The sequence below is a fragment of the Clupea harengus genome, chromosome 14, assembly GCF_900700415.2.
Source record: "Clupea harengus chromosome 14, Ch_v2.0.2, whole genome shotgun sequence".
Lineage (NCBI taxonomy): Eukaryota > Metazoa > Chordata > Actinopteri > Clupeiformes > Clupeidae > Clupea > Clupea harengus.
This window is the reverse complement of record NC_045165.1, coordinates 27357430-27372607: the sequence shown is the minus strand read 5'-3', so window position 1 is coordinate 27372607 and position 15178 is coordinate 27357430.

Below are 15178 nucleotides of genomic sequence, written 5' to 3'. Positions count from 1 at the left end.
TCTTCCTGGGTATTGTAGCTTGACAATGGGAAAACTGACGACATTAGTCTTGTTTCATGGTAGCATTTGAAATGGTGACAGACTACCAACTAGTGTTACTAAGAACGTAAGCAATTCTGTCACACCTTGTTGTCAGACGAGGAGCACTGCTCCAACAGGTCATGGTGATTTTCCAGTACCTCCAGGCGTGCTGAGGTCAAGGTTCTTTCCAGTAGCAGTAAGGTAACAGTGACTACAGGGCCATGCTCCATGTGCAGAGCTAAGCTAATAACCCAACAGGCCACTGGAAAGCAAGTAAAGAGGGTAAACATCCTGAGGGAGGAGAGAGAGAATATGTGGGCTCCTGTTAATCCTGCCAGGATGTGACTGTAGTCAGTACTGACTCACTTCCTCTGACAGATAGCTACCAGAGGCTCATTATTTCATGTGCAGCTGAATAGGTCATATCAGCAAGTGGATCTACTTTTCTAAGTAAAAGCACACAAATAATTAAAAATTTAAATTAAACGGAAGTTTATCTTATTTTTCAAAATCAGCAACACCACTACTACTTCTACTACTACTACTACTACTACTACTACTACTACTGCTAATACTATTACTACTACTACTACTACTGCTACTGCTAATACTGCTACTACTACTACTGCTACTACTGCTACTACTACTGCTACTACTACTACTACTACTACTACTGCTACTACTACTACTACTACTACTGCTACTACTACTACTACTGCTACTACTACTGCTACTACTGCTACTACTACTACTACTGCTACTACTACTACTACTACTACTGCTACTACTACTACTGCTACTACTGCTACTACTACTACTACTACTACTACTACTACTACTGCTACTACTACTACTACTACTACTACTACTACTACTGCTACTGCTACTACTACTACTACTACTACTACTGCTACTACTGCTACTGCTACTACTACTACTACTACTACTGAGATCAATATCTCCTCATACTACTACTACTACTACTACTTTTGCTGTTACGGTATTCAAGGCAACATGCCAAACATCTTTTAAAAAAACTCCTACCACTATATTTCTAAGAAGAGGATTTCGAATAAGCGAAAAGGATCAGGGATAATGGCAACAAAATATATTATATGGGTAAAATGGGTTGTAATAAATTCACCTTTTGGTGAATTAGTTTAATGTCACACTGGAAAAAATGACATAAATCGTAAAAATAAAAAAATCTAATAAATATAATTCATGCCCTTAATTATTTTTAAGAAAATCATATGCACCCCAATTATTGGCACCCCCAGAAATTCTTATAAACTTTTTATAAAAAAAGGTTGATCAGAGTGTTTTGGAACAAGCAGTAATCCATGATGCAGAGGAGAACAAACGGGGATAACACAACTGTTGTTCACTGGTAATACAAACAATACGGGATAAACCCTCAAAAGATACTATTCACAAAAACACAACTGTCAGAGGTTTAAAGTCCATAAATATAACGCTCAGAAGTTAATGATGAAACTAGGGAAAACTGACAAAATAACGAACTGGAAAACTAACAAGGGAACACGGGAACTAGGGAGATAACGCAGAGAGAATATATGACCCGGAGGTTGGGGTTGGGGTTGGGGTTGGAGGGGAGAATGAATACGGGATTCGAACAGTCTGGAGCTTGAGTCTTCAGGGTTAAGTCCTTTAAGAAACGAAGCCAGACATGAAAGTGCGGGGAGTTTAAATAGTGTGACAGGTGACAGTGATCAATACTCAGGTGATTGGAAATGTTACGCAGCTAGGTGAGTTGTAGTCGGAGGGGGCGTGGCAGGAGCAGGGCTCAGCGCTGGCATGACACTGGGACTTTGACTGGAACTGTGTACTATGGTCAGATGAAACGAAAATTGAGCTTTTTTTTGCAACAAACACTCAAGGTAGGTTTGGTGTGTAAGGAGGATGACCTGATCCCCACTGTTAAGTATGGTGGCGGGTCTGTGATGTTGCAGGGCTGTTTTTCCTCCAAAGGCTCTGGGAACCTTGTTAGGGTCCATGGCATCATGACTCCATAAAATACGCGGACATATTAAATCAAAATCCGGCTGCCTCTGCCAAGACACTAAAGCCGGGTCGTCGTTGAATCTTCCAACGAGACAATGATCAAAAACACATGTCCAGATCTACACAAAAATGCTTTACAGAACACAAAATGAAGCTTCTGCCATGGCCATCTCAATCACCTGAGCTAAACTCCATAGGAACCCTGTGGGATGAGCTAAAGTGGAGAATGCACAAGACAGGACCTAGGACCCTGAACGATCAGGAGAAATTCTATAAAGATGAATGGTCTCAAATTCCCTGCTCTGTATTCTCTAACCTTATAAGATGTTATAGGAGAAGACTCAGTGCTGGCAAAGGGAGGTTGGACAAAGTATTAAATGCAGGGGTGCCAATAAGTGTGGCACATGTGGTTTTGTTATATATATATATTATTATTATATATATAAATCCAACCTTTAATTTAAGTACATTTATTCTGAGAAAAATAAATAAATATATATATATATATATATATATATATATATATAGAGAGAGAGAGAGAGAGAGAGAGATAGATAGATAGATAGATAGATAGACCTCGGTCTAACTTTCTTTTCCAGAGCATTTGAAGTGATTAAACCAAAGGAGTAAATGGTGGGTCACTGAGACGGAGTTTGATTGTAGGGTGCAACAGTAGTCACTGGTCACTCAGCATGGTTACCACAGACTGTGTGTTAGTTACTCCATCACAGAGGAAACTATACCTTGGGCCTGCCAGGAAAATCACAGTGCTTATTTTGTGGTGCAGAGCACTACCTTTCTTCACTGATTGTGGAGGACACACGTGTCTTGAACCCTGCCAAAGGGAAGGCTGTTTTTCATTAGTTTCATAAGATATCAGTAGTGTGGAGTTGAAAGCTGACATGGAGGAAGAGACGGGCCTGAATGTATGAGGGCCAAGCTGATCAAAGTTGGCCTCCGACGGAGAGTCCTGACAGAGCGAGCCCCACTGCCAACCAGCCGGTCTGGGAAGTCCGTCAGCCACAGCTGTTTCCCCAACGGGACCCCGTGCACAATGTCAAATGAACAATGCCAGCCACGATGCCAGGGCCAATGAGACTCACAGGCACTGGATCTGGCAACCCCCCTCACAGCACCTGCAGCCCCCCCCACCCCCCCAGCCTCTACCCCATGGACCTGCGATGGCTGTGTGTTGACGTCACACAAGGCCACTCAGCTGAGTGCTGTGCCACCACACAAAACAACTCTCATGCTCTGCTGTCTGTCTGTCTGTCTGAGAGAAATGTGGGGAAAGGAAAGCTTGCTGTATCATGGCTGTTTCAAAAGGCCAATGCATTTCTCAGTTACACAGCCTGCAGGGATGCCAGTATTAAAAAAAAGGCATTACTTTAAAGCTCAGGATTAAGAGGTTTAGCTCCATGTGCCACAGTATGGATCTAATGATGACACAATGGAACCCAGGCTGCAGTTACTGCTAATACAAAAAGACAGCTTATCGTACACTAACTGGCTAACAGCATTGCCCCTTATTTTTGTAAGGCTGTGGCCTACATGAGACTCCAGGAAGCAGTGACCAGTCATTTCTGCCCTTAAATTACTCCCACCACATGCTCTTCTGTGAAGTCACAAACTAGCCCGCTCATGCTCTTTAACGATGCCACACTCCAGTTTTCATTTATTCCCAAGACAGATGAAACACTCTGTTTGTCAGCCGCCTTACATAATCTCCGTCCAGCACAGTTGTGCACTACCTCTAATCTGCAGAGGACGTCTGTGCCATTAGCCATAGGAGATGAGTGTGCACTTCCCACTGGGTGAGTAATCCAGCCCTGCACAGAAGCCTTGTCTGGAGCACGATGAACCATACCAACAATGAACACTCTGTGTGGATTCTCTCCCTCTGACTCTCTAGGCTGTCAGATAAGGCAGCGGATGCCCGTTGAGAGCAAGGGGTTTTAGGAGAAGGGGCGCAAGGGGCTTCTGGACAGAGAGAAGCACTTGACAGTATCTACTGAGCTTGCTTCAAAGACATGGTGTCATTCATACTTATGCATGTTGTTCAGGGGCAGGAGATTGGACGTCGAGTGTTGTTACTTCATACAACTTTATGTTCTGTAGTGAGCTAAGAATGCGCTTGTGTTCAGCTGGTGTAAGAAGTAGTCTCACTCTAGGCTCACACCAAAAACCTCAGGCATGGGAGGAACAAAGAGACTTAAACCCATGGAGGATAGCATCAGTCGCCAGCATGTCTCCAGTACACTACACAGGCTACTATGTGAAGAAACATAACGTCGGGAAATCGAGTCAGCCAATTTAACAAATGATCTTTCACTAATGTTATTGTTATATCCACAGATCATCCATATAGCCTACCTGTAAATATAGGCTATTTCACCATATCATAGATATTTTTAACCAGGAACACCCACCTCCAAAAAGAGACTCGTAGACCATTAATTTCATGTCTACTGTGTAGCCAAGCTAAAACATAATGCATTCACTTAGCTATAAGTGCAAAAAGCTCCACTCAGCAATTATCACATCAAATTGTCATCTGTCCAAGAACATATTATATATAACCCAGAGCACAAAATGTCATGACAAGTAACTGGACCTAGCATTAGTTAGCCTTATCATGGAGTTATTGTAATCCTGTTGGATAGACTGCTGAAGTTTACTCATGATGTTTAAATAGCTTGTTGGGCTCTATAGGTTATGGAAACTGCCTATAATGTAGACTTGGCCTGACATGAATAGATACCTAATTATACTAATGAAAAAGAAATACAGTCTGAGGTAAGCAAACACATGGCATCAGAACAACAGTACACTTACAATTAAGCTTCACTTAAGCAGTGGAAAAAATGCTTCACCGAATGCAAACATCAGGCTGTGCTCTGAGGCAGCTCCTAGAGCTACATGGGGCAACCTCTTAGGAGTTCAGTTCCTTTCCTAAACACATTCTGGGACACACAGCTGTGAAACACAGCCAGTCCAGCTAAACTACTAAACTACTGCAAGGCAATAATAAAAACCTTTCCTGTTTCCCGTTCCAATCAGGTTTTCAGTCCAGGGACCTTTATGCTAACTGTTGCCAAAAGGAGTTGTATTGGTGATGCCCATTCCCTCGTCAAAGTCAAATATATATTATATTAGCAAGGGTTTTTGTTCCAGGTCACTCCATGACAATTTCAGATCATTTCTTTCAAGAGATTAGGCATTTAGGAAAACATCTGCTAAATCTCTGTCTGCGCTTAAATCTTGGTCATAATGTGGACAGCATATGTTATGGCATGCGGAGAAGACTTTCATTCTGACAGAGATGACACAGTGAAGCTTCCCTCTGTTCACATCCCAAGACCCATCAGCCCTTACGTCAGACCACACTTAGCACACTCCCTATGCCTTCCCAACAGGAGGGCAGCACCTTGACAAACCCTGCCCTGCACACTCTCCACCCGACGGAGAGAGGCCAACCACTTACCACAGAGCTACCAGGAAGCTGCTAGATGGGAAGAGGGGTGAGTTTCTAAAAACTATCTCCAGTAATATAACATGAGTGGCGGAGACAAGGAGGAAGTCTAAATGTTGTACACACTCACTAATGGGAGAGGGTGAGGTGTAGAAATGATTAGTGGATGGCAGTGGCTGATTGTGTAGTTCTGGGAAAGTTAGGTTACAGTTTAGGCCTGTTCCAAGCTTGGTTCTGGGTTATGAGATAGTCGAGGGAGGACTGGATGGGCGAAATTTCGAAAGGAACAGGGGAGAATTGAATTACCTTGCTGCTGAATATGCTGCCATTACTCGCCGAGTTAATGGCTGTGGTTAGTGGAACAGTTGGGCGCAGGAAGGGAGTGATCTGTGGCCAGTTAAGAGTGTGGCTTGCATCTTGACACCTCGCCTGCTTCGGTCACACTTGCTTAACCATCAGGATATAAAGTGTGTTTACAAACCAGAGAAGTTATCACCAGTTCTTTTCTGGCAAGTGCTACATTTAATACCCACCATTAGCCAGCAGAGCGTCGGAGTGGGTGGAGATGAGCTTAAATGAGGAACAGATTGGCTGCTGGTGGGTGGAGGGAGGGACGGAGGGGGGAGATCTGGAGTGCAGAAACAGGGCTCCGGGCCCAGACATCCATTGTGACTCAATGCCTAGTTTCTCTTTTTTTCCAGTGTCAGGACTTAACTGGAAGCAGTCGTGCGTGTCGTAAGAAGAGCGTTGCAGTCCACACAAAGCCAAGCGGTCGGGGGCCACACACGCACCAAAGACATCAGTGTGGCAAATCTGAATGTGAGGTCTGCTCGTCAAGTTTTAAAGCACAAAAGGGCCTGGTCTCGGCCACTATAATATTCTGCTAATGAGATTACTCGACATGGATATGGTAAATCCTGTTAGACCCAACAGTGGTATGGATAATGGGACATGTCACATCGCTTTTCTATTGAAGAAAAGGTTCAATGCAGATAGATGGTGCACTGAAAAAGTGCAGACTTTAGTTACGTGTAATCCATGACAAAGATGGATGGGACGATACAGGATGATATCAAAAAATGAAAACGAAATTGCTCTTTGAAAGTTAAATATTTCTATGAACACTAATTTTCTACCAGCTAATGTGTCTTCTTTACAGAAAAAAAACCCTTTCACAAAAGACTACCAGTTAATCAGAGCCAGCAGTTCACTGTCTGGTGTGAAGCTGAATGGTGAATGTCTGTGTCTACCGGGGCAACTCAAGCGACCAGAGGGCACAGCTGCCACTGCAAGGGGAGGGTGCTAACAAGGAGCCTGACAGAGGCTGAGTGATGGGAGATGGTTTGGCCTGAGGGGACAGTGCTTGTGACCCAGGCTGACTGATATCTCCTCTGGAGTGAATGCAGACCAAGCAGACCTCTGGGGTTCTAGTCAGACACTGATCAACTGCATTATTCCAGGTGACACATAAACACACAAAAAGATAGAGATGTCTGTGCTTGAGGTGATAACTGACACAGGCGCGTTAAAAGTTGGTTTTCTAGAGAAAGAGAATGTTTCTGTTTATCCCACTCCTACAACTTTCTACGAGCTTGCTGCTCTGCCTCAGTGGCTCCATGAGTCTGTCTGCTGTATTAGAGTCATGAGTCTGTCTGCTGTATTAGAGTCAGTTCCTTATGAGTCTGTCTGCTGTATTAGAGTCATGAGTCTGTCTGCTGTATTAGAGTCATGAGTCTGTCTGCTGTATTAGAGTCATGAGTCTGTCTGCTGTATTAGAGTCAGTTCCTTATGAGTCTGTCTGCTGTATTAGAGTCATGAGTCTGTCTGCTGTATTAGAGTCATGAGTCTGTCTGCTGTATTAGAGTCATGAGTCTGTCTGCTGTATTAGAGTCAGTTCCTCATGAGTCTGTCTGCTGTATTAGAGTCATGAGTCTGTCTGCTGTATTAGAGTCATGAGTCTGTCTGCTGTATTAGAGTCAGTTCCTCATGAGTCTGTCTGCTGTATTAGAGTCACAGCTCCATGAGTCTGTCTGCTGTATTAGAGTCATGAGTCTGTCTGCTGTATTAGAGTCACAGCTCCATGAGTCTGTCTGCTGTATTAGAGTAGAGTCACAGCGTGAGGCTGTTGATAGGTCTGCTACTCTTAGAGGGTTGATCTCTACTCCAGGAGGCAAGATTGAAAGAAGGCTAAATGCACACGTTTGTCCTTTCCAAAATGTTGTCTAAATATTTCTTAAAGAACAACCGTAGGCAAAACTATTCCTCAGCATGACTCTTTGGGCCCTGTTGTGCAATAATAGCTATAACTGGTAAACAATAGCTAAATGCAAAGTTTTCCCTGGCTAAATTATACAGTAGACTGATGGCCTCTTTAATGCCCTCTCTTGAATTCATCTCTGAAAATGTGGAAGATGTTCTCTGAGCACCAGCTAGCCAGCAGTCTGCTTTTATCTAAGAGGCATTAGGATTCAACCTAAAAGAAACCACTGCACCCAGAATGGATCTAGGGTTAATGTCTTTTGTATGATTCTATATATGAGAAATGGGATCATATTCTCTTTTTCATTCCCTATACTATGTACTGCGACTTATCACTGATAGAATGCCCTCCTCCTCTAACACTTGATATCTAAACCCAAAGGTTGTCTTCAAAATCAAATCAAATTATAAAATGGACGATCCTTTTGCTTGGGAAAAGGACATGCATCTCAACACTTCTGTATTTTTTATTTTACACCAAGGACTCGTTTTATGATGGATTAGTGTGCAATCCCTTTCAACTGGAGCAACTGTGTGTTTAAACGTCTGCCATCTGGCTGAAGCGAATGAATGCATGATTCAATCGGCAGCATTACCATCTACAGTTGAAAAACATCATTTTGTCAGGCATGTGTCATAAAATGTAACACACCAATGGACTTAAATTAACACCCTACCCATGGCATTCCTCCAGAATAACACCAGAAAGCATAGAACCCTTGCCCACAACAAGCTATGAGGTCACCAAGGACCAAAGTAAGGCTTTAAGTACACCTGGATAAAAAAAAAATCAGAGGTGGAGAACATCTCCAAAGTGAGTGTGTGCTTAATGAACAGACTTGTAATGTAGTGTCCACTGTGTGAGACTTAGAGAGGGCGGGGGCACAGCCCCTTTGATCGGCTCTTCCACTGACATGGCTTGAGTGGGGACTGGCAGCAGACCATATTCGGGAAGACCACACAATGATCGATTTGCCATTATCTGTAAGAAACTATTAAATCTGGTACAGTGTGTAGAGTTAAGACAATTGAATGTAAAATATGCATATGCTGGCCATGATAATATTAGTGGGCTAACGTTTTACACAATGGAACTGATTCAAAACCTGCTTATGGAGGTGATGGGGATGCCCCCATACCCTTTAAACACTGGTTATGGCCCTACTTGCACACCCAAACACATGATGCCATAACAGATCAGTCGGATTCCCTGATGAATGCTCATGGTTTTCATAGAGCACTTTTTCATTTTTTAAAAGCCCCCACAATCCTTGACCTCCAGAAGGATTAGTGGACATGGAAGTGCTCTTCACGCTAATGATGAACGAGCATGATCAATGTAATTAGTTTACATAATGCAGAACACTGTTTCATTAATTAAAAGCATACACTAGGGGAATGGAAATACTATGTATTTGGCCTGAATGTAGTATTAAATACAGCCTCCATTCGGTGTGTGCTCCATTTATTTCTGAGCCTCAGAATAGTGGTGTCGAGTGGGGTGTGGATTAGCTGGAAAGTCTTTACACTGTTTAAAGGTCAAGTGGTGTTTGTGCAGTTTATGCTGCCTAGAGAGGTGGCTGTTCTTTCCAGAAATCGTAGAAGCTCCATTCATTCCGGTGTGAACGGTACACATCCTGTTGCCGTGTCGAGCATGTTGTGTAATGTTCCGTTAATCTTTGAAAAAAAAAATGCTTTCCATTAAACAGCACTCTCTAAAACACCTTACTGCTTGATAGGGGCGCGGCTGCTATCTACCGTGATGAAATCCCATAATCTCCATGGCCCAGTAACAGCCTAGAATGTACCTCCTGTCCAGGGACTGCTGGAGTAGTGTGATACAAGAAAAAAAGAGGGAAAAGGAAAAGATTTACCCCTTTAGTGCATTACATAAACCTCGATAGAGTGCAGAGAGCAGCATCATTAGCCACTATGCTACCATGACCCTGCCAATGGCTCACATGTGTAACAGGCTGGTCGCTAAAGAGCCGGCCAGGAGTCATCTATGTCATCTGTGTCTTTCTCTTGCTCCTTCTGTCTTTCTTACCACACGGCCTTTCTCTGGTTCGCTCATGTTCTATTTTCCAACTCTTTCCCTTAGAGACTCACTTTCCACCTCTTTCATCTTTCTTCCACTCTTTCTGTCACTCTCTTCATCACTTTACCTCACTTCTCTAACTCCAGCTCTCTGGTCCTCTCATTTTCTCCTTCTTCATCATTCTCAGCCTCGCTGTCTTTCATTTCATTTTTCATTTACTCTCTAAGTCACACACTTATACACACACACACACAAGCATATGCACGCACACACACACACACACACACACACACACACACACACACAAAAACACACACACGCACACACAGGCATATGCATAAGCACACACGCACACACACACACAAGCATATGCACAAGCACACATGCACACACACACACACACACACACACACACAAACTCCCTCCCAGCTGCAAGTCTTGGTGGCTAATCTGCACTTCAAGAAAAACCAAAAAGATCATCCATCACGCGTGGATACCGGCTCTGGCATTCTGTTGTTTTGTTTCAAACTCAGTTGCTCAAAAATGTCTCGCCATTGCAAGAGAATGTGCTTCCTTTTCATATAACATTTCCCAGACATCCTTAATGTGTTAAAAACCACAGATATTTAATATCAAATGGATCACCCAGCTAATCAGACTGTTTCAACTCTAGATGTTTGGTGGGAAGCAAGAAGACCTAATCTCTCAGTCTCAGTCTCAAAAGTCTCAGACTTTTCACAGTGCTGAGGATGAGAATGTAAAAAGCACAGATCAAACATGCTCCTCCTCTCTCTGTGCTGTGCTGTGCCTGTCCCTGTCTTATTTAATGATATTATGCACTGCCGCATAATTAATACCTACTGAATAAACAGGCTAATATAAGTGAACACACCATTTGTGCTTGCACATCCCACATGTAGAGAGTGCTGTTGATATGAAACAGTGCCAGCTGCTGCTGACTTGGTGAAATCTCTGCGCTAACCACTGCCCTTGTGGTCTACCTCCAAACCGCTGAACAGGGCTGTTGGAGTGAAATATATAGGAGCTGTCAGATACCTGCCAACACAAATACACCTCAATTCAAAGGAGGAAATGATGAAACCTATTGCTATTGGATCAAGCCCCTTTCCTAGTGTGTATTTAGTATTCACTCTTGAGTGAGTTCTCATCTGGTCACTACTGATAGACTGGGGAGATTGAAACCACAAACACAACCTGAATCAGCATTCCAACACAATGGCCAAGGGGCCAAGGGGCCACGGGGCCTGACCTTCTCAGGTGAAGAGTTCTCAGACCTCTTTTAGTTGTAGAGTTCTGCTTTTGGCTACTAGTGGCTTACTTCTGCTTACATTTATTTCAGACAACTTTTATTTAATGTGTCATTGCTACAATTTTAAGTGTCTTGCAAACATTTTCCGTTATCTGAAAGATTTTCACGGATAAACACACTGCCATATTTTTGCTTGCTACATTTTCATTGGAGGTAGGCAATATTTCAACAGAGGGCTGAGAGCAGACTCACATTCTCTGTCACTTTGGCAGAACATTTTGACAGCACTAACACTCCCAAAGCTTGCATGCAAACAGACCATATCTTCGGTGATGATGGGCGGGCATAACCACCATTTGCTCAACGCACCACGGTACATTGAGAATGGAGTGGGCCATTATATATATATATATATAAGACATTGAAACGGACTCAAGGTTTTGCAGGGACGATTTTAAAATATATGACAGAACACTCTGTTCTCTACCATTGACCACTGGCCATTAAACATCTGGAGAAAACTGGGAAAAGTACTGAGAGAGGCTTTTTGTAATATGGCCGAGAGCTTTCCAGACTTTAAAGACTGAAGGCTGGTATCAAAAGAACCATGAATGTAGGTCTGTTCTCTTGGATATGTTTAGGCAGAGAATACAATTTTTGATCATATAATTCAGAGCAATTATGGTGAATTAGAGTGCAGAGCACTATGCCTTATTAAAACTGAGACCAGAGGGTAACGGACATCAGTAAGGGCTGGCCTGGTTGCTCGGTTTCTGTGGCCATGTTTTACTTCCTTGCTACCAGGTTATCGCTATGGCAGATCACTCACCGGGCGGACGCGGAGGAAAAGCAAACACAGCTAAAGAAAAACACCTCAGAACAGCGCTTGGTCAAGCGGTCGATAGCGCTCGCGCTCGCGCTGCTAGGGGAGGAAAGAAGCCGGGCTCCATATGGTTTTCATTGTATGAACCTGCCTCTATTAACATAATGGGAGGAAATCTCTCCATTTCTGAGTGCTAACAGTGACTCCATTGTTGTGTCTCCGTGACATCTGCGCATTTTGACCTCTTTTTTTCACAGAGAGATGTGGTGTCATTCCGCTTAAACTGTAAAGAGACACGACAAATTAACCAAAAGCCGAACCCTTGACTTCTCCCTCCTGCTTGGGACAATGAGGGGTCTGAACTTGGCGCCATGCCAAGCATCTGCATGTACTCCTAACCAATGTCATGGAGTAAACTGTTTATGTGCGGTGCACAGACCTGTCTTTGGCCTCCACTTCCAAGATTTATGTGGGCCCAGAGAGGCAGTAGCAGCGTCACTGAAGGGGACTGGAAACACGCTCAACCAGGTGTGGGAACACAGCACAGCACACGGACAGACAGACAGACCTTTCACAGGCCATGCTTTCAGGGCACCATTCATTAGAGCCTAACATTAGAAAAATCTCTCCTTAATTCAGACCACCCTCCTCTCTTTGTCTGACAGTCACACAACAGGATGTGCGGCTCCAGAACAATTACATTGCAGGAACTATTTATCTAGTTAATAGTTATTTGTGTAATCATGCACTCGTCTCAAAGTGATATAATTTATGTGCGCTCGGCAGACTAATTAGCTCCTGCAAGGGGAAGAGAGTGAAAAAAGAACACCCCTGTGCAGAAGAATAGGAGCAGGATTTCAGAGGAGTGAGCTCATCATTGCCCCATGGCTATGGAGCTTTGCTGAGGCGTAATTTGCCTAAGACTCATCTGTGCATGGCGTTACGGTCAACAATAGCAGTATGAACTGGAGATGATTGCTTCTGACATCAAGCACAAACACAGAAAAACAAACACTCAAGCTAAGCACTGGAAGGGCTGAAGCGTGATGTTCTGTGCACGGCGGCTGCGGTGGTGGTGGTGGTCGCGGAGCAGAGATGTTTGTGTTGAGCTGATTATCACCAAGGCTGCTTCAGCAGATCTTACACATTTCTCTCCTATTGTGTCACAGCATGGTTATCTCCCAAAAAGGGTATGGCCTTGTCCCAGGCATGGTTTTAGCAGCTCTCTGTTCAAATTGTTTATTCATGCCTGTATGCTTTTCATTAAGTTCACCACTTTGCATGCTATTAGGGCCCCTTAATGGCCTGTCATTGGAGGCTGTGTGTGTGTGTGTGTGTGTGTGCGGTGTTTGGGTTTGTTTACTCTAGGCTCCGGGGTGTCCAACAGGGAGCCCATCGGACGCCTGATCCCACTCTCCAGCCCTGCCACTCACAGCTACTCACAGCCAGAGCAACCTCAAGGGGCGGGCTGAAGGATCCCTTTCATTCACATCCAGCACGCAATTGCACAGAGACTCCAGATCCAGCTGAGCCATGGCTTTTTTTTTTCATCCCAATGCCATTTTCCCTTTTCCACTTCACCTAGCCTTCACTGTGACATGCTAACGTGGCACCCCTCCCCCGCCGCCGCTTAGAACAGCGACCACACAGGCCAGCGGAGCAACACACATGCACCAGCCCACACTCAAATAGAGCAGTCAGTCCACAGACGTTTGATGGAGCAAGGATTCAAAACATTCCTGAAAGCCCGATATTGGTCGCTTGCCTCAGCGCTCAGAAGACAATCCCCATGGCGCAGCGATGGCTCTCTGAAGCTGAGAGACTTTTAGTGGCAAAGAGCAGAGCTGAGCTGACCCGGGTCCATTCCCACCGTCCAAGCACCCGTATCCCACACACGCTGCCAGTGGAGGAGGCACCCACGAGGCTGTGGTACATTCCATGGCTGCCTCTCACCCCAAGCACACCCCAGTGTACCCGCGGGCAGTGCCCAGCCACAGAGAGGTCACCCATCCCACACACACACACACACACACACACACACACACACACACACACACACACACACCCTCGTACTCATAGACCCATGGATACCCACACACTTTAAACCACATGCTCACAGAAAACTCACACACATCCTACCACATACATCCTCATATTTAAACACACACACGCCTACACACTTTCAACCGCATACTCTTACAAAGACACACATACATACACATAGTCTCACACTCTAAAGCTTTTATCCTTTTCTTCACACACCCATAAGCTGAAACCTAGGCCCTACTCGTGCACACAGACACACACAAACACACACACACACACACACACACACACACACACACACACACACACACACAAATACACACACACACACACACACACACACACACACACACACACACACACACACATACACACACACACACACACACACACACACACACACAAACACACACACACACACATACACACACACACACACACACACACACACACACACACACACACACACACACACACACACACACACATACACACACACACACACACTAAAGTGCACACTCTGTGGGATGCCTGCACTTGATGAGTCATGGTGCTGTGTTCTGTCATTTGGGGTGTCTCCTGTGGGCTCTATGGAACCACTCCAGCAGGCAAACAAGAGAAAGCGAAACTGCAGATGGGAGAAATTAGACTGCTGTCTTAGCCCGAGAGCGTTCGAGCTCACGTAGAACACTTGGCAGCAGCAGCAGCTCCAAACCTGAGGAGCGCGTCTCAAGCTGCTAGACCTACTTCCCCTGAACTTCAACACAGTTCTCGCCACCGCTACGTGTTGATTTAAGGGTGCTGCTGCACATGTAGAAGACATTAGAAATGTAATATTGGACTAAGAAGTGTGGTGTCAAACTCAATGTTAAAATCAGGGCCCTGTTTTCTGTAGTTTCACAATGTACAAAGTACCGAATGCCTTTAACTTGTAACCGTGTGTGGTACAGCACCCATATCCTCACAATCTGAGCTAATTAAGATCATTTGGTCAAGCAAAAACCAGAACGATTATTTGCACTCTCTTTGGCACTTGGCACTCTGGATCATTTACGGTGTAAGAAATGGTACCTGCATGGATCAGGAGCCTCTGTAAAAGTGGATGGTTAGCTGTCCATCAACTACATTTACTGTGTTTTAGTGTACATGTGTCTCAATCCAGGTTCAGGCCATTTCTGCAGGGAGAGAAAGAATTTTATTTCCTGTACATTTCGCAGTTAGTTT